Raw genomic sequence first — 23,242 nt, forward strand, 5'->3', positions numbered from 1 at the left:
AATCTCTGTTTGGCAGGTGCTGGTAGAATTTGTTGAACGGCACCAGACAATAAAACTAGTATAGTTATTTTTTGTCGCTTTGAAGCATGGGCATTAAATTTGCACCAGCTCATATTTTGTAATTTTATTTTTATTTTGGAAATAAGTTTGCAACACTGCACACAGTTTACTGAATAATCAAAAATTCGCCACTGTATGTATTTTGTTGCTAAAAGTTCGCATACAGCATTGTAAATTTTTATGTAACATTACAAATGACAGAAAATCTTGTGATACTGTGAAGCAAAAATGGGAAACTTTGCAAATATTTAGATTTTTTTTTTTTTTTTTTTTTGTCTGGGACAACATTGCACTGCTTCTATTCAAATAATTTGTTTTGCATCCCATTTTCCAGGACAATATAAATCACTTTAAGTGTTTTTGTAGCTATTGTTTTTAACTTTTGGTAACAATACGATTTTTTAAAAATTCAGCAATTTTTGACAGTGGGCATAAGAATATGAGCGAAGCTGTTAAAAACAGCGAAATTGCTAATCCTGACTAACTGTATTTAGTCTTGTTTATCTAAATCTGATATGTTTTTATTTCTGTATCTTAAGTGTAGTAAATTAGACTCAGATGTTCTAAATAGTTTTCCAAGAAAAATAGAGATCTTTCTTAGGAAGATAGCATTACCGTATTGGTAGGTTTTGCAGTGTTTAGAAAATATGCTTTCATGTACTTAATTTATTTATTACTTTTAAGTAAATGTTGATGTAAAATGATAATTCGATTTGCACAAGTTCTGTAATCCTAATTTATATTTTAATCTACTCTTAATACATTCTAAAATTATTTTCGTCTTGTGAATTTTACTTCAAGGTTATTTTAATTACTTTCATTTCGAACGAAAAAAAATGCACTGAAATATTTTGTACAAATACATTTACTGATACACACCACTCAATCACTGTTAGCCAATTTGTATGTTGCCTACCCCCTCTTCACCAATTAAATTAGTTTTTCAATTGTTATGTTATTTAGAAATCTATCATCTGTGTGATAGAGTAGCATGTTTATCCCATCAAAGAGATAACAAAAATGTTTAAATTTATTACATCAATTATAAATTAATTTTAAAATATGTGTGCCTTTTTTTAAATTACAATCTTCAATTTCAATTTTTCAACTTCACTCCCTTAAAAATGACTAGAAAAATTCACTTTTAGCTAAAACTAGAAACAATTTATAAATATTACACAAAAACACACGTTTCTATTATTTTATTTTACATTTTACAGTACCATTAGAGAGAAAATCAAAGTTTTCCTCAAATTACATAAGGGTTCATTATAAACTTATAAGATTTTATGAAGATTCTTGCGCTTAAACACAGATTCGTCGACGTAAGGCGAAATTATGAATGAATATCTTTCCGAGAACCAATCCAGTTTAGCGAGCATGTAGGCCTTCTTTTGTCCAATCAGCTTACAAGGTTTTGCCCCATTGTAGCCATCTCAGTTCAGGAACTAAAGGGTTGCTTCTTTGGAGTTGGCTCTGGAAAAGAAAAGACACTAATCAGATATAAATAAAGACATAGTGTTTACGAGTCATCCCTCCCCCCTCTTACCATTTGGAAGACAATTCCGGTTGCGCTGTTGGATAACGTTTGTTTTTAAAAAAATGTACTTTCAAAACTTTGCTCTTTTGAAAAATATTTATTGATTCTAGATCTAGGTATTTATTCGCAATCGAAATAGGTTGCCAGTTTCAACTAGCCAAAATTATTAATTTACGCAATTCATATAGAATTATAAGACAAATATTATAAAATATCGTAAATTAGAATTATTATTCCGCTTTAGAGTAATGAGCATGATTCTAGTTTCCATTTTATTTGTTTTCGTCCTTCATTTCTATTTTTCCCAACTTGCACAATATATTTTTTTTTCCTTTTATTTATTTATTTATATTTATTTATTTATTTATTTATTTGGAAAAAGAAACGAAAGCTAATTCAGATCCAAATTAATCAGAAGTGATGATTTTATTATGACATGCTTGATACCAGAGTTGTAACCCGGCTTGATACCTAAGTAGATTACATTTTGTACTGACGATTTTTCCAAAGAATATACATATTAGGTACTAATTGCGAAGAGAAAATAAGTATTAGGAACTATTCAAGTTGAATAAAAGTCGGTTAACAGGAAGTATGGAAAGTTTTTTGATACGCAAACAAACATTCAATGGTTTCTTGCAAAAAAAAAAAGAGAGTCAAAACTAAATAAAATAATTAAACTTAGAAACTAATTAAGAAACGAAAAAAATAATTATTTCATAATATTAATTATTTCCTAATTCTTATTATGAAATAATTATTTCATAATAAGAATTATGAAATAGGGTAAAGAGATGGAGAAAATGTATTGCTGTCGGTCTGTCTTTCTGCTATTTCCTTTTTTGATAGCAATTAAAGCATTTTTTTTTTAAAGCAAAAAATATATTAGCTGCTTTGTTCAAAAGATGCTACTATTTTATTTGTTCGTTCATTTATTTTTTACATATGTATTTCATGAGATGAGTGAAGCATATTTTGTTTCTGGAAATCAGCTTTAAATGTTAAAGAGATATGTTTGGCATAATTTGCAGTCTTAACTATCAGAAATTTCATATTGTTATGCAAAAAAGTAGGCTCGTTTAGTTCTTGGCGAAACTTCATGGAGCGCGATCCTGTTTTCATTAATTTTCACATGATAGATTTTGCGTATTTCATTAGTTTTTATGTATTATAGAATATGTGACCACTTTTTCATTCATTTCTAGTGTGCGATATATCCAGCGTTATTATTATTTTTTGCTAAACGTGCGACAGTTTATTGTTTCTACAAAGAATAATTTTTGTTTACGAACCATGAGGTCCGGTAACATAAACAAAAAAATTTAACGATCCCTCGAGTATGATGAAACAAACTATTATTACCTCCTTTGCGCAATTAAATCAAGAATCTACTCATTACAGATTTAAAAATAATAAGAAAAAATCACTCTTTCCCGAATCGATTAATCAACGTCTCGGCTTCCGCAACCACAAATGAAAGAGTAGACAAAAATTCGCTTACTGAATCTAATCTCGCGTCTAATGAAGAAAATAGGGGCAGCAAGCAGAGCTGGCGAAAAAGAAAAATCGAAAAAGATTAGCTGGAAAATAAAAAACCCTCTCTGGAACGGCTCTCACATTCACGTCTTGTTGTAGTGTAGTCAAGATAAATTTCAGAAAACCGCATCCTTTAATTTATGGGAACAATCCTTGCCTGATTTATGGGCACATGGATTTGTTTAGCCTGTGGGGCCAGCGCCGTTTCACCACCAGACGGCGCTTTTACCGTGCTTGTTCATCAAATGTAGTGTCTCTTCAGTACACGCTCTTTATTGAATGCTTCCTTTTCAAAAATAGACAGTAATGGCCGCCCTAGGGTCACAGTTAAGCGTTTTCCGGACTTTTATGCGTTCTTTTAAGTGACTTTACAATATTTTTTCTACTCTTGAGAGGGGGATGAGTTCTTCTATCGATGTTTCTTAAGAATATATGTAGGAGAATAGGTGTGCTGACTTGATCTGCTTGACACCCCATCAGCTATTGTCACAACAGTATTTCACTCCCCCCCCCTACTCTCTGTTTGGATATTCCAATGATGAACACTGCGTGCAGTTTTTAGTAGCAGTTACTAATTGACACGTGTCACAAATATAATATTTGCTTCATTATTACGTCTTTATGGTAAATATAAAACACCGTAGAATATACATCAAACTGACGCGTAGCTATGACTTTCACCTCGGTGTTTTTTGTCCGTTTTTGATTTATTTATATGCACTTGAATATATTTTAAATTTTATTTTGATTTTCGACTAGTATTGAATTAATTGATCTCCTTAAGATAAACACTTGATCATGTTGTCGATACTTTTACGTTCAAGTGTGTAATACGACATCAGTTTTCTCACATGTCAGATATGAAGGATGAATGGTTAAAATAATGTTTCGCCTACGAATGAGCTTTTATTTCTCTTTCTTTTCTATTTTAATTTTATCAGTTCTCATACACCTTTTTTTGAAAATTAAATAATATTTAGAAAGTTGTAATTTGCTTTTTCAATAAATTTCCATACGGTCAATTATTGTTTATTCTGTTTGTGAATTAGATTTCACGGACAGAATCGGACTATTATTATTATTATTTTTTTTTTTTTTTGCTTCGTTTTCTTTTTTTTTCTTTTATTTCTTTTGGTTCTTACTCGCCTCATTCTTCCCCATTCCTCTCTCTCTCTCTTTTATTGTCTATCCGCCTTTCTTTTTCTTTTCTATCTGCCTTTCTTTTCCTTTTCGTTTCTGTCTTTCTTTTTCCTTTCTATCTGTCTTCCTTTTTCTTTCTTTCTTTCTTTTTTTTTTTTTTTGAAAATTAGGTAATCTTTTGAACATTTTACTTTGAGCTTAGAATAAATTTCAATACGCACAATGGTATTTGATTCCACACCTGATGTAAAATTACGCTGACTTGATAAAGATTTACAAAAAAAAAAAGAAAAAAAGAAAGAAAAGAAAAGAAAGAACAAAATGAAAGCAGAATGCTGTAACCAAACTGGAGCAAAAGAGTTGAGTCATTGAGTTCAAAGTAAATGCAGAATCTTCCAGGATTGAAATACTTTGCTAGTTTTGTTTTCCTGATCTTTATGAGAAAGAAAACAGTCATTCCCTATTTGTAAGCTTTTGAATGAAATATTGAAAGAAAGGAAGAGCTGTGCCCGCTGGGCTTCCGGTTCTTCTTGTTCATCTTTACTGGCGGACGAAAATTCCAGTACCATTTCTGTTTTCATAGATTAACTTTCAACACCGTGAATTATCTTTTAAAAAGCACAGATGAAACATATTGTTTATTTTAGAATAATTCTTTGTTTTTTTTTTTCTTTTTTACCTCCCAGGAAAATGCGGGACATTTATAAATACAACAAACTTACAGTCCGGGTTCAATTAACATTATTAGTAATACGGAAAAATTGGGACCTGATGGAAGAAACGTTAAGAAAAACGTAGATTTGTGGATGTAAAATCGCGGCTTACTGTATTTTATTACCTGCGGTCAACAACAATTACATAATGGTCAATTTCATGAATCGACAACTTTTATGAAAATTCCTCCCCCTCGCCCACCCTGTAATTTTATTGGAATGAATTTATGAATTATTTCGCCTATTGTGCTTTGTTCATTTACTGGTCACTCATTTTGTGATAAATGGGCTTAGAAAATTCTTTCCACCATATCACATAAACTTTAATAATTTTAATATAATGATTGAAATACTATTCAAGTTTCTTATTACTATTTCTCTGTCTTAAAAGGATTCATCAGTTAAAATAATGAATTTATACATAATTCACAGAAATTTCGTTTTGTCTAAGAAGTACAAAATCTTAATTGACAAAATTGTCATCCGGCTATGAAGAAAAAAAAGCATACAGATTAAAAAATAAAACAAAAAATGGTTTTTCGTTTTTTTATTTATTTATTTATTTTTTCGTATTTTAATTCTTGACGATGAAATACAAAGAAAGAAATAGTTGTTTTAAATGAAAATACTTTCACTTAATTTTTTTGTATTTCATCAAAAATATCATACCGTCACCAATGGATTTTCTCAATACGTTGAACCCTAAAGACGATATTATGTGCCACATTTTAAGGAATTGGTACGCTTAATGGTAACTCAGGCAAGTCAAATAAAGGACCATGAAGTGTTTAGTGGTCAACAAATCGGATTCGGAGGATCTTGGGTGTCAGGCTTGCCATCGGAAAACACCTTGCTCGTTAAATCCGCAGCTCCGAAAGTCCTGGAATCTGTCCATAGCCTTCGGTGCAAAATACTGGAGACTTTCCCTACTTTTTAGTACTGCGCATAAATTATGGAGAAGGAAGAAATGTGGGGTTACCATCTATTAGAGGTGGCTTAAGCCTCAGGTTTATTCTAGCCGTCGGGACGGTTGTCCTAGACGCTCGTAGGAAGAGGTAAGAATAAAAAGCAAAAACATTATCTTTTGTACAATAGCAATAAACTAGTAATAACGGAACAGTAACAAGAAAAACAACGCTATTTAAAGCATTAGCTCGCCTAAAGATTATATACTAATATTTTGGAGTAAAATTAACCGCTCTATTAAAATATAAAGTTATACATTTGGGGTGAAATTATTTTTGAATGATGCTTTTCTGGATGAAAATTATCCTCTCTCTCCATTTCAATGTTTAGAAAAATTACTAGCTCCCTCTAGCGCGCAAATTATGTCCAGAATTTCAGGACGCTTATACAAATTCCTGTACTGGTTCGGCGAACAGGTGTCGCATTTAATATAATAATAAATGACCACGCCACGCATAGAGGGGGTAAGGCGAGTCAGACGTCACAAAATGTCAGGAGTTGTTATCAGCAGGGGCTCGGGCGTCGATAAAAATGGAGTCGCGGCTTAGCGCCCTTCGATTAAGTTGTCAGCTCGGCAGCGCCATTATTTTCCCTCTTTGCTCTCTTATCTTTTTCGCAGATAATGCCTTTTCCGAAAAGGAAGTGTGGGTCGCGCGGTTGCTTCACTCACATAGGTGCAACTAAACGTCAATACTGTAATAGATTATCCAACCCGTTGGAATATGCTTCGGCTACTTATTTATTTCCAAAACAATTTCAACAATAGGGAAGTTTTCGATTTTTCAATTTTATTTTTATATGATAGAGTAACATGTATGAACATCATAAGTGAAAAAATTTTTGCGATACGATAAGTAGTTTTTTTTAAATTAATTTTTAAAGTTCAAGCTCTTGTGACGTCAAATGGCATAGGAAGTGACGTCATCCCCCTCTTCCGATAGGGGAGAAGCGAAGGTCACGCATTCGACTTCGAAGACGAAACGTAAAAGGCTTTCTCCTCGCATTTAACTTCTCGCGTTTCTGGAACATTAAACCTCTCATCCTCTCAAAAATATTCGAATATCTCATTGATGTTACTTGAGGAAGATTATTCAGATTGTGCTTTAACGAATCCGGCCTCCATAGTGTGTTCAAAAGGATTATTGAATTTCTAAAAAATAAAAATATCAGCGCGCTCAAAATGTCCATAGCGAAAACAAGGGATCTTCGGCGGAAGGCTGCCCATTCGCGCCCTGTGACGTAGGTTCGTGACGTTTCAGAAGCACGCACTTTTGCGCGTGGATTTTTAAAAATTCATTAAAAATCAACCACGGTGTTTTAAAATTCGCCGACGGTGAAATTTTTAGTTTTGAGGGTCAATTAACAATATCCAATAGCCAAAATATGAACATTTAATAGGTTGCAACTTCCCTATTATGGGTTCTTAAAAACCAGGCTGTGGAATCGCAGTAGGACTGGTTTTCGCGCAACGGAGTTGAGGGTCGGAGGTTTTGCAATTCCAGAAGTCAGGCATTTTTGCAACGAGTCCGCAGCTCTGTTCGGATTACGAGGGCCGAGTCCGAATCAAGACCGATTTTGGAACCTTAGACAATATTCTGAGAGGTGGGGTGAGGTGGAGAAAAGACTGATTTCAGCTCAAAGGAGTTGAGGGACGGAGTTTTTGCAATTATAGAAGTTATGCATTTTTTCAATGAGTCCGCAGCTCTGTCCGGGTTACGAGGGCGGAGTGAAAGTCAAGACCGATTTTGGAACCGTAGACAACATTCTAAGAGGTGGGTTGAGATGATAAAAGACTGATTTTCGCGCAAAAGAGTTGAGGGATGGAGTTTTTGCAATTCCAAAAGTCAGGCATTTTTGCAACGAGTTCACAGCGCTTTCGGGTTAAAGAGGGCGGTGTCGGAGTCAAGGCCGATTCTGGAACCGTAGGTAATATTCTAAGACGTGGGGTGAGGTGGAGAAAAGACTGATTTTCGCTCAAAGGAGGGATGGAGTTTTTGCAATTCCAGAAAGGCATTTTTCCAACGAATCCGTAGCTCTGTCCGGATTGCGAGGGCGGAGTCGGAGTCATGAGCGAATTTGAACCCTTAGACAATATTCTAAGAGGTTTGGTGAGGTGGAGAAAAGACTGATTTCGGGGTAAAGGAGTTGAGGGTCGGATGTTTTGCAATTCCATGAGTCAGGGCATTTTCCCACCAGTTCGCAGCTCTGTCCGGATTACGAGTCGGAGTCAAGACCGATTTTGGAACCATGGACAACATTCTAAGAGATGGAGAAAAGACTGATTCTGGGTAAAGGAAAGTCGGAATCGGAGTCGGTCATTTTTCCTCCTAGTCCGCAGCTCTGTCAAGGCCACGAAATTGGAATTGTGGAGTCAAAAGTGAGCTGATTTTCGTGTAAAAGAGTCGTAGTTGATCATTTTTTCTTCAAGTCCGCAGCTCTGTCAAGGCTACGAAGTCGGAGTTGTGGAGTCGAAGGCGAACTGGTTTTCGGGTAAAAGAGTCAGAGTCACTCAATTTTCCATCGAGTCTAGTTTTGTTAAGCTACAAAGTTGGAGTCAGAGGCGAACTGATTTTTGGGTATAAGAGTCAGAGTCTGTCATTTATCTTTCGACTCCGCTGCCCTGCTTAAAACCTCTATTGGGATATAATTTATAAATATGTATGCCTCACAAACGGTCACTTTTCACATTCAGAAGATGCGCCAATTGTATTCTGAGCGAACGGTCGAAATTGGCAGTCGCCACTGACCACAGGGCGACTAAATGAAAAAAAAAAAAAAAGCAAAAGACTTCAAGTAATAGGTAACATATTTTCTACCTAACTCAAGATAGGCTCTTTATAAAACTAATTTATTAAAGCTATATTACATACACTGTTTTATGTACTTATAGAGTTGTTAACGTCAACGAGTTAAAAAAAATCTATCGTTTCTTACTTTGAGTTAAAAAAAGCGATCAGTATCTCAAAAAATTGGCTACTAATGAAAATTCTGAAAAATGTGTTTCAGGTTACCAAGTAAAAGGATATTGGCCGTTGCAAAAAAAAAAAAAAAAAAAAAGCTGCAACAACGACGTCAATAGTACATATGCAAGAAAACTTTAAGGAGATTGACACGGACAAGCTTACATTTTCCCAGAAAAAAAATTACACAAAGTGTTCGGAAAAGTCAATATAGCAGGGGAAAAAACCTAAAACTGAAATCTTTTATGGGATTAAAAGAAAATGTAACGTTTGAAAAGCCAACAAACTTGGAGGAAAAAGGACAACAGCTGAGTTTCTAAGTTCTTTTGTTGTCCTCACACTCACGTCATAAAAATTCAGTCATTTCAGCAGTCAAGATGGTCTTATAAAAGGAATTTCAGTAGATTAATTGAAAAATAAAATTTGAAAATCCTATTTTATGATAATGTCGGAGAAGAGCTCCACTCAGCAGTGAATAGATAAGGCTGGACAACAGGAACAACAATAAAGTGTTTTTATACATAAACTCATATATGGGCGGGGGTATCTCTGAATCAAAAAGTCAAACCTTTTTTTTTTTTTTTGAATGAATGAACTTTTCGAAATGACTTTTCATTTTAAGATATGTCACACATTTCTAAACGATTCAGTTCTTCTTTTAAGTCAAACGCGTTTCTTCATCCGCAAACACCATTGTACAACCTTACAAATACCATTTGTAAATTTTTATATTTTAACACATTAACATGAAACCTTTGATAATGAAGTCAGAATAACAGCATAATTAAAATTAATACACATTGTTAGCTACTCTTTCTCCCTAAAGAGAGACGTATTTGACTTCTCAGAACTTGAATATGATTTAACACCATGTCTATATTGTTACTTTGCCTTCATTCAAAAGTTTGGCTCAAGTTCCGATTTGACATGAATATTCATGGAAACAGTACTACAGCAACGCGTGCAAGTAGGTGCCTTTGAATTTGTAAAAGCTGAAGTATCTAACCTGCTGCAGAGAAGTTGGTTATAAAACGAATTCTTGCACGATATACGTGCTTCCAACTTCCGTGCAGCAGGGTCTTCAAGGGATCATGTTCCAGGCGCTTAGCGCTGTCCGCACCTAAAACAAAATCGTCAATTATGTTGGCATAACATCCACGGAGGAATGAATAAATTAACTCAATTTGCAGTTTGGGGTCGCTATTTAAATTGAAAAAGGATTTTAAGCTCGTTTTGTGAAGAAGTCATATGTGCAATAGTGTAATAGACAGAGCTGGATTAACTTCGTCTTCGACTGGGGATTAGAGATAAAAACTCGTTCTTGAGATTTAGGAATTATTTCCATTGGTACCTTTTTCTGTAGAACTCATTAGCAAATCCTTATTTGATTACCATATTTAAATTTGAACCAAAATCATCCATACATTACGTTGAAATTCAGTCAACATTTATTGTACATTTTTAAACACTTGTTTTACAAAATTGAGTCTTCATAAATTTGTTAAACAACCTTGAATAGAGTTTACAGGTAATCTGCATAAGTTTCCACAGATAGAAAATAAGTTTTTTTTTATGTATTATGCCTCAGGAGCGAGAGGAAATAGTCACGTGCGACCGGTAGTCGCACCGGCACCTTGGACTTCTTCTTTATAGACTTCTAGCAACACAATACTGCTTTTCACTATTTTTGTTATACATTAATCTAATATTAAAAAATTCCTTTTTAGATGGTAAAGTATTCATCAAATTGTATAACCTGAAATGATTGCTTCAGTAGGGGATATAATCAATTAGTTTGCATTGCGGACGATCAAAATTGACTTTGTAGGTCTTCTAAACAAACTCCATAAGTAGTCTTCAACAAGGTATGCAAATAATCTCATAAATTCAGAAAGAAAGGGAAAACTTTCAGAAAAACTTGTCATGCATTGAGTTAAACAACATACTTGTAAAATTATATTGAACAGACAATCATAAAACGTAAAACAGTTAAAAGCAAGGGCGTAGCGAAAAAGGGTTTTGCAGTCGAGGTCGATCTCCCAGAGCTCTTGATTTCAGACTATTTCTAATCTCAATATGATAATTTAAAAAACATGTTACGATTGTTATAAGCCCTCCCTCCAGAAGTAAAGTAGTGGTTGTACTGGCTTGAAGCAATATATTTCGGGATGACTAATTATAACTATGAGAAAATAACTTTAGCTATGAACATTCTGAACCCTTCCTCTTCCAAAGTTATTCAAATCAATTCATAAAAGTTTTCGTGCACCAAAGTAAGCTCCTGAAAATGTTTGAAAGAAAATTTTTAACTAATGACACACGACAACACCATCTGTTTCAGAACATGCGAAATTAAAACAAGAGATGTTACATGTTAAAACTCGTGTTTCTATAATAGGTAATCTAATAGTAGTTTGAAACACAAATATCAAAGAAAAGAGTGCGTTATACTACATCCTAAATTTAACTGCTAGATTTCTTGTAAACAGAAGTTCATCAAGAGGCCCAGCCCCTTTTGCTGAATATGTATGTACTAGTATTACAGTTCATATCCGCTCGCGACACGTGTCAAAACGCGGAGTCTGCAACCCGAAGGCCCACTATCCTTGCCCCTCTGGTAATGAGCAAGACGAGGACATGTTCCGTTTGACGATGAATAATGGGTCTTGAAGACTTTGAGGATTTTGCTATCCACAAGCGAATTCTATCTTCCTCCATAGTTCGCCCACAGTCAAGGAGGCCGCAAACAAATCTTGTGGAAGATGATATCATATCACTGCGTGTTATGTGATACTCCCAGTAAATTATGCTTGACTTTTGTAATCCTGCCGAATTCGGTATAGTTCTTCTGATACGATTGCGTTTAATTTTAGCAATAATAAATAAAAGAAATTTAGACAGTTGGCTGAGTAGACTTTAAAACGGTTGCCTTTTTTAAAAACAAATGAGAAAAAAAGTCAATAAAAACAGAATTCTTAACATGAAATCTGGCGATTTTGCTATCCACAAGCAAACTTTGTCTTCCGCTACAAATATATATATATATATATATATATATATATATATATATATATATATATATATATATATATATATATATATATATATATATATATATATATATATTACGGTGTCCCAAGATATAATGACAAAAAAAATTTTGAAATCGAATACGCATACCCTCCAAATTTTTTCCATTTCAGTTCAGAAACATGAGAAAAAAGTTTTATTTCAATAAAATAACGGGAACCCGCGTGCCAACTTGAGGTCAAAGTTGGACCTGAAATCCTGTACGGCGACTACAGTGGAAAGATTGCTAACTGTATAATCCCTTACTACACGTAACATCAATTTATTTAAAGCAGATATTTACAACAATATTAGACTAAAAGAAACATTACTTCACATATTTTTATTTCAATATTTGCTTTTTGAAGTCAGGATAGAGCTTCCGTTGCTCTTGAACGCATCATAGCACAAATTGTTTTTGTTCCTCATCAGCAAACCACGAAGGTCCGGCATCATTTTTACCGCTCTTTCAGCTGCATCGTTTACTGCTCTAAGCATTGAAACAGTCTTTTTCACATCAAGGAATGAAATATTATTGACCATACCCTAAAAGCTGGATGAATTTTTGTAGAGTAGCTTTAGAGATGATTGGGTCCACATTTTCGTACTTTTTTCAAAAAGCACATTTTTTTTTAATGCTTTGACTTCCAAAATGCATTGAAGCTATGGCTTCACGTATATTGTCACTAAAAACAAGCAGACATCAAACAATGCTTCATTTTCCTTCGTATCTAATTTTAGTTATGAACTAAACATTAATAGTTTTAGGGAGTAAATCACTCGAGCCATCCACCGAGCTTGGTGCATGGCTCCCTGTGGTCTTATTTTAAATTCACTTTCTGTATCTCCACCTAAAAATATGATAGGCAGTTCTATCAGTTCTTGATAGTCATCCCTGACCGCAATATTAGTAAGTTCAACACGGTAAAAGTCAAGTAAATTTTCCAAGTTAGGGTACAGTTCGAAACAACTCCGCAGCTCCTCCATAGCACTGTATTTTAGTGGGATAGATCAGTTCATATATATGATGGCAGCAAGCAAAGGAAAGCATTTCTCTGTCAATTTTTTGCTGAAGAATAGCGTTAGAACCACTTAAAGGACCTGTTGTGGAAACAGTGGTATCACAACCGAGTTTTAACTTTGTCTTCGAGATTCCAATCTAAAACTGCCCTTCAAAGAGCCTGTGTTTGTTCTTTTCCTGTTGGATTATCCAGTTTAAACTCAACAATGTATAGTTATCATCTATAGTTTTTTCATATAAATGTTCGTCACATAAAATAATTATAGATGAGCAGTCGTCATTTGATTTTTGAGCACCCAAAGTAGGCATCAGTTTCATATCCCAAGGTAAATTCACTACATATGGTACCTCGGACTGAAAACAAATTTTTATTCTTTTCTCGTGCTCCTACCGCTTTTCGGTTCGAATTCTTTGAATTGAAGATTTACTTATGGGAAATTCATCAATGTTACACTCAAGTACGTCAATAGTAGCTTCAAGAATAAACACATAATCTCGTATACTTGGACACCTATCCAATGAAGCAACTGACTTTGAAGTAATAAAATCGCTCCTCATTACATAGTTACTTGTTCCAGGTTCTGATAATACTTGTTCCAGGTTCTGGAATACTTGTTCCAGGTTCTGATAATACTTGCTCCAGGTTCTGGAATACTTGTTCCAGGTTCTGATATACTTGCTCCAGGTTCTAATATACTTGTTCCAGGTACTGATATATATGTTTCAGGGAAATCTTCTGAATTAATATTTTCATAGAGCTCGAAGAGAAATCTTCTTGTACAGGTTCATACAATTCCGAGGATGTTGAAGCGGAATCGTATTTAATGCACCTGTTTTCTTCTTTGACAGCTCGAAGTCGAGCCCTTCCCTCTTTGTCGGCCAGTTTTTTATCCATTCCACCTAAAGTGACCACGTCGGCCGGGCTCTCTTTGTAGTTGCAAGAAAATCCCATCTTCCTCTATTTTGATTAACCGGAGTGCATCAGTTTGTGCAATATTGAATAAATTGTTTAAATTACTCTCAAATTCTTGTTGGCGCTGCCTGAATACTTCTTGCAGTTTCTTAGCACTTTTTTGTAAGTCTCTCCAAATTTGATACAGGTTTTTAAGTTTATTCACACAATTTAGCAACGATTTGGTGGGAATTCGTGCCTTTTCACAAATGATGATGCATTCCCGAATAGCGAGGTTTGCACTTTCACTGATGGTTAAATTTACTTCTCGGATGTCATAAAACAAAACAGGCAGAATTCGTCCGTTAGAGGTAAGTTTCAAGCCCGTAATTCGGTGTTTTATGCGACTTCTGTTAAAAATATCTCTTTTTTCGCACTTTGCAATTCCACTGCCATGTTCCGTTCATTATGGAAGGACTATACTGCGCTCGCTGACCGGAATGTATTCGTACTGACGGTTTGCAAATTGCCACGGATAAGCCCCCCCCCCCCAAATATGTTTTTCTGTTTTCATTTGTTTTCTGTGCACTATTTACAGCTGCTTTGAGCTTCGCAAAGTATCGCGTCCCCAGCGTTCGCTTGCTTATGAATACACGTGCTATTTACACGTTTAGGCCTTTAGGCGCAAGTCGGCACGGGTTACCGTGCTTCAAATTGCATGAAACTTTTTTTTATAACGGTTTTGATATAAAAGGAAAAAAATAAGAGGGTATGCGCTTAAAAAAACGACTTTCATTTTTTTAGGGGACACCCTAATATATATATATTTAAAGTGATATCACTGCATGGAAAGCGATAGAGTAAATTATGGCCAAGTTTTTTAACCCTCCCGGAATTAGTAGAATTCTTCTGGTACAATGTTAAATAGATTACTGCGTATAATTTTAAAGTTGGCAATGTTAATTTTAAGCAGTTGAGACTACAGTTTTTTAAACAATAGTATTATTTTAATGAATGAGAAAACAAATGCAATAAAAGTACAAATAAAACCGAAATTGCTATCGCGTGTTTCAGAGTTAACAAAAAATGTAAGGTTTCTTTTGTCCACAAGCGAATTCAGTCCTTTTTCAAAGCTCGCTCACAGTCAAGACGATTTCGAATAAATCTTATAGAAGATATCACTATGCGCTATGCGATACTCGTAGTGAATTAGAATTGACTTTTTTAATCCTGCAGAATTCGATAATGTTAATGTGATATGGTGTTTGTGCGATTTTAATTGGTTTATTTTTCCTAATATTGATTCTGGTTATACAATTTTAAAGCATTTCTGACAGTGACATTTTTTAAAACGGGTATTTTAATGTGCCCCAGAGCACAAGTTAGAATGGAATAACCATCACAATGAAAATGAAGGGCACCGGTAGAAATCGAGCACATGAACTTTGGCAAACGAAGCAAATGCTTCTACCACTTCAGTGGCTTCAGCACGGAGGCTCCCGTGCACTATTTAACACTATGTTTTTAAAAAGTGAGACAAAAACTAATATATTAAATTTGTTGAAAAAGAAAAAAAAAAAAAAAAAAAACTGGCTCAAATGAAATATAGCTAAGATGCTATAATTTATTTTAGCCAGTTGGGTATGGCACAGTGGTGCCTAACCTATTTTACCCGAGGACTTCAACTCCTTTTACGATGAAGCTCGTGGGATAAAACATAAAACTATTTAATATTTTTCTATATAACGTGAGAAAACACAGGAAAAGAAAGAATATTACCTATGCAGAATTGTTCTTTTCATTGCAACATGCATTATTTTGTTAATATGAAGTTTCCATGGATTTTTGAGAAACCAGTTTCTGACCATTTGATTCCAAATTTGCTACAAAATAGGCTACCTTTTTGAGTTTTACATCATATTAAACTTTGCAAAAATTACACAAGATGAACCTAAGAAGCAACTTATTATTCAACTAATTCCTGCAAAAACGTTTTTTTAGTTTCAATGCCTGAAAATTTATAAATGCTGGGTTTTGTAAAATGCTCAAAAACACGTCAAATCCACTTCCCCCGGAAATGTAATTTGTATTTCCATATCAACTGTCAAACAGAAAGGAGTGACACATATTCTAAAACATGTATATTACGAAACGTTGGAGATTAACTTACACAAAAAGGGTACTAGGTAAGAAAAAAAAAAAAAAAGAAGAGAAGACTCCAGGTGGAAGCAGCGCAATTAAGTATTTTCATATTTATTTATAATACGCTCGGCTTGTAGCTTCTGATGAACCCACAATACCACCTTATACTTTCTCCCTTAGGAAAGGCGGAATAAATGTGGGGATCATCTATATTTGACTGTAGCAGAATGTTTCCGCACTGTAGATATACATTTCTACTATGTTTTTCATTTGTAACAACTGTTGGCACGGGAACTGCGGCCTATTTTCGAACGAGGACGCTTCAGGATGCTAAAATGAGTAACTGCAAATGTCACCAAAGAACCGCTGAACGCGACGCCAGAGCAGCGACCTACCAAAGTGCAGTTGTAACGGCGTCGTTAAAGATGAGTTGCTTTAAGTTCAGCTCAAATGCCGCGTTAAATTGAAGATTTGTTTGCGCCTTTAACATATAGAAGGAATCAACAATAACTGTTGAAGTTTCGTAATACATAAAGATTCATCTTTGGCGATAAGATATATTTCTCCGTTGAATATTCCACAATATATCAATGACAAAAATGTCAAGGAATGGGCAAGACCCGATTAAGATATTGAGAGACTCTAGGCCAAACACTTTTTCTGGGTCCCCCTGGTAGTCAAACCTTACAGTTTAATTAGACTTTAACTTAAACAATTTCATCCATTTGAGAGCCCTTAAAGAGCGGGGACCCTCGGCCCCGGCCTAACTGACCTATTCAGTAATCAGGCCTTGGTAATGGGTTAAATATACCTTACACGGAATTTTAAAGGGCAAACTCAGTAAGCAATACACTTAAAAACAATGAGTAATGTTTCACCAAGAAATCGGTTAGTTATAAAAATTCAGCTGCAACCATCTTTTTGGTGATAAGTTTCACCAGTGCAATGATGCTTTTGGTTAACACCAGTTTGTAAAAGCACCATTTCGCTGGTGAAACTGAAGATAGTTGCAGTAAAATTTTTCTAGATTTAACCAATTTCTTGGTGAAACATCGCACTTAATTATTTTTAACAATATACTCGGAGAAAACCAAATAAATTCTTAGATACCATAAACTGGGGCTTCTTGGACCCGAAATTTCATATTTTTTTGCGAGTTTTATACTGATTTGTTAATTAAACACATAATGTGCACTGATAACCTTGTTTTTACCGTTTTCAGACGTTCTCCTACCACCTTAAGTCTTTTTCAAACAACAATTTAAACCCTTTATATTTTTTCCCTATTTTTAAAAATTTGGTTCAAGTAACCCGCGTTGCGGCTGCATGAACCCAACTTTGTAAATCCATGGTTCAACTCAGCAAATGCATTAGAAAGGGCTGTAAACCAGGTGGTGGGATCAAGAAGGACCAATAATTTTGAAAGATAATTCAAAACTAAATTCTAGTCAGCTAACCATTTATATAAACCATTTATATCAACGTATACATAAGAAATAATTTTTAGGCAAACATAATTTCTCAAATAGAAATATAATCAAACTGCAGCTCAAACCAATTAAAATGCGCATTATTTAAACATTAGAGAGAATGAAAACTACTCTCTTTAATTGCTTGGGTGGATTTATTTTCACTGATTCTATAATATTTAATGCCTGTTCTTCCTCGCTACGAAATATTACAGGATGCCCAGGCTTGTTTTGCGAAAGATCTTTTAATGAGTTGATATACTTAATTCAAAATGGGCAGAAGCCACTCTCTGAGACATTTCTTTGGAGTTAATTGAATCCAGACACAATTGTAATTTTTTCTCCGAATAAGCCGCATATTTCCTATTTCCAACGGTTCTCTTTTACTTTCGGACCCTTTTTATCCCCAGATTTGCAAATAAACGGGTATAAATAGTCACTAACCTCTTTACTTTAAAAGATTACTATTCTTACTTAACATAATTTAGTGATGAAATGTGGTGCGGAGCTACTTGAACGCTGGGTTTAAGTAGCCCTATTTTAAGGCAATCAGTGCACTTCTAGTAACTTATATTAGTTACCGTGTTAATTATATAGCTATAACCTTAAAACACTGTTATTTTATTAAGAAATAGAATACAAACATATAAAACTATCTTCACCTTGATGATATCAGATGTTTCTATGAACTTGCATATGAAAGTTTGCAGACGCTAAAAACAACTGCTTAAATGACTTGCAATAATAACCCCAATCAGAAAAAGGCAGGAATAGCAGAAACTTTGTTTCCTGCACCAGTCTCTGCCTAGTACTGCTACCTGTCATGGAGAAGGTTTTTTCAAGTCTATACATTGAGTTTTATAGGACCAGGACAGATTTTTAACACTTTTTTTTCTCATGGGTTCAAGTAGCCCCTGGAGGCTCAAGAAGCCCCACTTTACGGTACCACATTGGTTTGAAATTACTTGCGGAAGTTTTCTGCATAAATCACATGCTAAATGGCTGTATTACTTATACAATGCAGCCTTTGTGGCATAAAACTTAAACAATAAAGTTTTCCCAGGTTAAGTATAACAAGCGTAAATACATCGTTTCTTTTTGAGTCCAATCAGTATAAGCTGACAAGAATTTCGCTTGGCATGTTTCTTCAGAGTACAAATGACTTTGATGGAGGATGGAGATTCAACCACATAAAACAAATCAGCGAATCGTAACTTCTTTTTTGAATTTATTTATGCTCAAAAGAAACCTGAGATACACCAAACGAACGTTATCCCTGAAAATTACTGGATGTAAACCGGCTTAAAAGCACTGTTATAAATAAGCTGTCGTTAGGCGTATTTTAAGAACAAAAATTTCAATTTCACGCCTGGATTTTCAATCCTACATGCCAAATATGGCGACTAAAATTTTGGATAGCATTGAAAATTTTCTCCCCCAATTCATCTCGCCTGTAATAAAAAAAAAAGAAACATTTCTTCTTTGTAGAAAGTTTTAACTGCAGGTGCGCATTATTTCTATGAAATTATTTTTTTTTCTGCAACCTCTTATGTGTTTAATTCACAAAGAATGACATCTAGATTTTTTTTTCTTTGACAACAGCAAAACTTTTTCAGGTGTCATTAAAGCGCTTGGATTTAAATCCTTGTTTCGAACAATACCTTAAAGTGCGGGAAAGAATATTTTACTCTTTATTCAGGCGATGAACGACTTTATTCTTTTAATATAAAATATTTGTCTTAATGGAGATAAAACTCGATTTTGACAGCATGAAAGTCTACGGTTTATAACTACTCGATGAAGAGTCACACGTAACCATTAACTGTCGCATGAAATTGGAAATATATCTATCCGTCTTTTTACCAACTTAAAGAATATTTGAGCAGCATAGAGTACAGCGAAGTTCCGGGCTTCGTCTCCGTTCCTGTTTAAAGGTAACTTAACATTTGTGCTTCAAAAAAAAAGGGGGGGGGGGGGGGGAGTAAAAATATATTAAATGTGTAGATGGTCCTTTTCAATCGTTTATTTCATGTGACTTTTATGCAAAAAAAAAAAAAAAAAAGGTAATAAATTTCTGTATAATGGAAAATAATAGTTATTATTTCCAACGAATAACAAATTTCCTTCAACCACAATTCGTTAAGTCGCTGACAACGACAAATCTATTATTTTAAGAAGAAAGCATATAACAAATTTGCTTTCATTTTTCAGACAAACAAATAGATAACGCAGATGCATGAGGCGACAGAGGAAAAAAAATCGATATTGTCTACGATTGTGGAATTTACTTGAGTGGTTTTAATTCTTTATCTATTTAAAAATAAATTGAATACAGCTAGAGCAAATTAAAAATCCTTCGGAATGATTTAAGTGTTGACGAAGTGTAACTAGAGTAAACTAGTATTGCTGCATAAGGAAAAAAAAAAAAAAAACAAGAAACAGTTTTTACTGGAATATTTCTGATTACAGGTAAAAATATACCAGTATAGAAAACGGTTTTATTTTTGAAACATTAAAGATACTTCACTCTTACTTTAGCAGTCCATCCATATACAGGATGTTTTTTAATTAACTTGCAACTTCAAAATGAAATAACTTCGCAGAGACTCACTACACGGCGCAGCTGATTGATGCAGTGAAGGAGGGTACAAAAGGAAACTGTTTCACGTTGATTTCACGCCATTACCTAAATGTCTCCTAAAGTGCAATATTCAACCGAAGACCGTATATTCATTGTTAAAACCCGATACCCGAACAACCATCCTGGTGCATTGCATCCACCGTATTCACCGGATATGAATCCGTGCGACTTCTATCTTTGGGGTCACATGAAAGATATAGTGAACAAGAAGAAGCCGACGGACCTCAAAAGCTTCAAGAAGTCCATAACTGACTCATTTGCAAGTGTTAAAAGAGAAACACTTGAACGAGTTACTGATGACTTCGTGACTGGGCTGCGCCACTGTATCGTCTCTGACGGTTCTCATTTTGAAAACATTGTGACTTAAATTTCTTTTCGATGTCCACTTCAATAAAAAGAAGTTTTAAAGGATTGTCTGCAACAATTTTTGTGTTATTCCACATTAAAGTTGTATGTTAATTAAAAGACACCCTGTACATTTAATGTTGCAAAACGCTTTGCAATTAGAAGGAAGCTTAAGCTCAAATTGTTTGAAATTCGAAAATGGTTTCTCATCATGTATGCTTTATAGTTTTTTTTTAGTCCTTTAAGGACCGCAATGGAACATATATGGATGTGCCTCAATTGCCAAATCGATTAACTCCAATTTTTTTTAAAAAATCCTTATTTCTGTTTTAATTGTGCTTTATCAATGCTTAGCATGTGAATTTATATTTAAGTTTCGGTTCAGTATATTTCTGACAATGTGATGGCAGAAAATATAACACGAGTTCCTATTTACTCCTGTGGATAACATCATCGTCTTCACAACTTTTCTCTACTTTTTGTTTTGTGGAGTTAGTCTATTTGGCAAGTGAGGCATCCATATATGTCCCCTAAGTTCAAAAGTTATTTTATGAACCGTAGACTAAAAGTTGTTTGTAAATTATTTTTTTTTATGTTAGTGAGACACCATAATATTGATATAGTAAACGAAAAAAAAGTCACAGCGCTAAAAATACATATAAACTGTTTTCTTCCCCTTCTCTCTCTCTCTTTTCTAAGACCACAAACTTCCGAATTCTACCGCAAAGTTTACGATACTCATAAGGTTAAATGCATAGAAATCCCAACAAAAGATTAATTAATTAGTCAGTCGTTACTTTCGTAGCCTTTATGATTTCAATGTAATTTGTCACAAATTTAAATGAATAATTATTTTACTTCTGTGAACTGTTCCATAGTCACTGCTCTGAAAGGAAAATTGTAAAACATTTTTTCCTATGATTCATGACAGAAATTTAACACTTAACGCTTTCATAAAACATCTAACTCAAGTATATTTTCCTTTCTTTTCATAATATTAAGCATTTGTTGAACCATGAAGAGAATATTTTGAAATTTCGCTATTTTTGTGTGGTGGTGGTACTGTGATAGTTCAACTAGACTGGATAAGCCTTGATTAAATGTGTGTGTGAAAGAAAGCAAATGCTGAGATCGCAGTTGGAAAAAAGAGAAATAAAAATTGGAAGCCCTTTTTGGGATTTGGAGGAGAAAGAAAATCGATTAAAAATCCATTAGTATCAGAAACAAAGATACGAGAAAAAAATTCAACAGGAAAAGAACAGCCTAACAGAAAACCTATCTATTTTGATTTATGTCTCTTAAACCAAATACTGAATTCTGTATTGCTGAAGAAAGAAAAGCAGTTCTAATACTGAATGGAAATTGATTTCTTTGTGAAAAAATATTTGTGTCTTAAACTATTTTTAAAAGCATAGTTTTCATCCTTTTGCCGGATGATCTAGGTCTGTGTGGCCCAACCTACGACTCGTTGGCCATGTTTGACCCACGAAGCTGATACATGTGGCCCATTGTTGTTATCTATATTATTCGCTCTGGAAACTTCTATAGCAACCGATTATCTTCTTTCGGAACTTGGAATGATTGTTGCAAATTAGGAGTCAAATGGTCAGAAATCGGTTTCTAAAGACAGATGGATGCTTCGAATTGGTAAAATAAGCATTTAGTCATGATATGAACAATTGCTGGTTTGTATTTTTTCCCGAGTTTTTCTATATTAAATAGGGCTAAAACAAATCAAGCACATTTGAATTTTATGTATGTTCTGCTCCGCGAGATTCATATTAATATGGGATGCGGCTCTTGGATTTGAAAAAAAAAAAAAAAAGGTTGGATGGGTGCCACTGATCTTATTTTTAAAACTCGGTAAAATATGAATTCCATATACAATAATAAAGAATGCATATACAGGATACAGGTTTTCATTAACTTTTCGGGAGCAGTCGGCAATTAGAAACAAGGAGGTGAGTTATCTGTTGAGACGCGTTGTCGTTGTCAAACTATCATCAAGTTTCCTGGTAATTTTTTTTCTCGTCTACTTCATTTCAATGAGCCAATTCATAGCAATCATTACTTTTACACAGGTCATACAGACCTACATAAGTCCTCCTAGAACACACATTTGCATCAAATTGCTCGACACCAAAAGAGTGACAAACTAAACATTAAAGTAAGACAAAACAACGTAAGCAGAAGCACAAATTTGTAAATTACAGCAACTGCTGTACCAACTGCTGTACCAACAGCAGTTGCTGTAATTTACAAATTTGTGCTTCTGCTTACGTTGTTTTGTCTTACTTTACTGTTCAGCACAAAGGTATTTATTTATCTCAAACTAAACATTGTCTGGAACCTGGAACAGTATAGTCCTTCGAGGTGATTCAGTCATTAAACACACATGAACACATACATCCACGAAAAAGACACTAAGCATCACACGTCAGAATTAGTCTCCGCAATCAAGAAACAAAAGAGAGTTCGATTCGTGGCCGCGTGCTGAAATTCGTTCGATTTGGAATCGGAAGTTGGTAACACTGTAGACGTTACTGAACAAATGAACTGATTGTTATGACAGGTTGGTGAAATCATCATCAAGATAGGTTCTCTAAGCATGCCTGTTTTCCCTCACTAAATGTCTTAATGTAAGTTAGCTCCCATTAAATGTTCTCTAAGAGGTACCTTTATCATTGAGAATCCACTGCCTAAATGATAGTTAAAAATAACATGTGAAAACAGATGTCTTTTAAGGGG

At 34.4% G+C, this 23,242-nt stretch overlaps 1 long non-coding RNA gene across 2 annotated transcripts in view; it reads right to left on the reverse strand.

Annotated features, from left to right (window-relative positions):
* Positions 1–1,255: 1,255 nt before the first annotated feature.
* Positions 1,256–23,242, reverse strand: part of LOC129221996 (uncharacterized) — a 555,093-nt gene continuing 533,106 nt past the window's right edge. For both annotated transcript variants that reach the window (XR_008580560.1, XR_008580559.1), the window contains exon 7: positions 1,256–1,536. This is a non-coding gene — a long non-coding RNA (uncharacterized LOC129221996). The remainder of the gene's footprint in view (positions 1,537–23,242) is intronic.

The sequence above is a fragment of the Uloborus diversus genome, chromosome 5, assembly GCF_026930045.1.
Source record: "Uloborus diversus isolate 005 chromosome 5, Udiv.v.3.1, whole genome shotgun sequence".
Classification (NCBI taxonomy): domain Eukaryota; kingdom Metazoa; phylum Arthropoda; class Arachnida; order Araneae; family Uloboridae; genus Uloborus; species Uloborus diversus.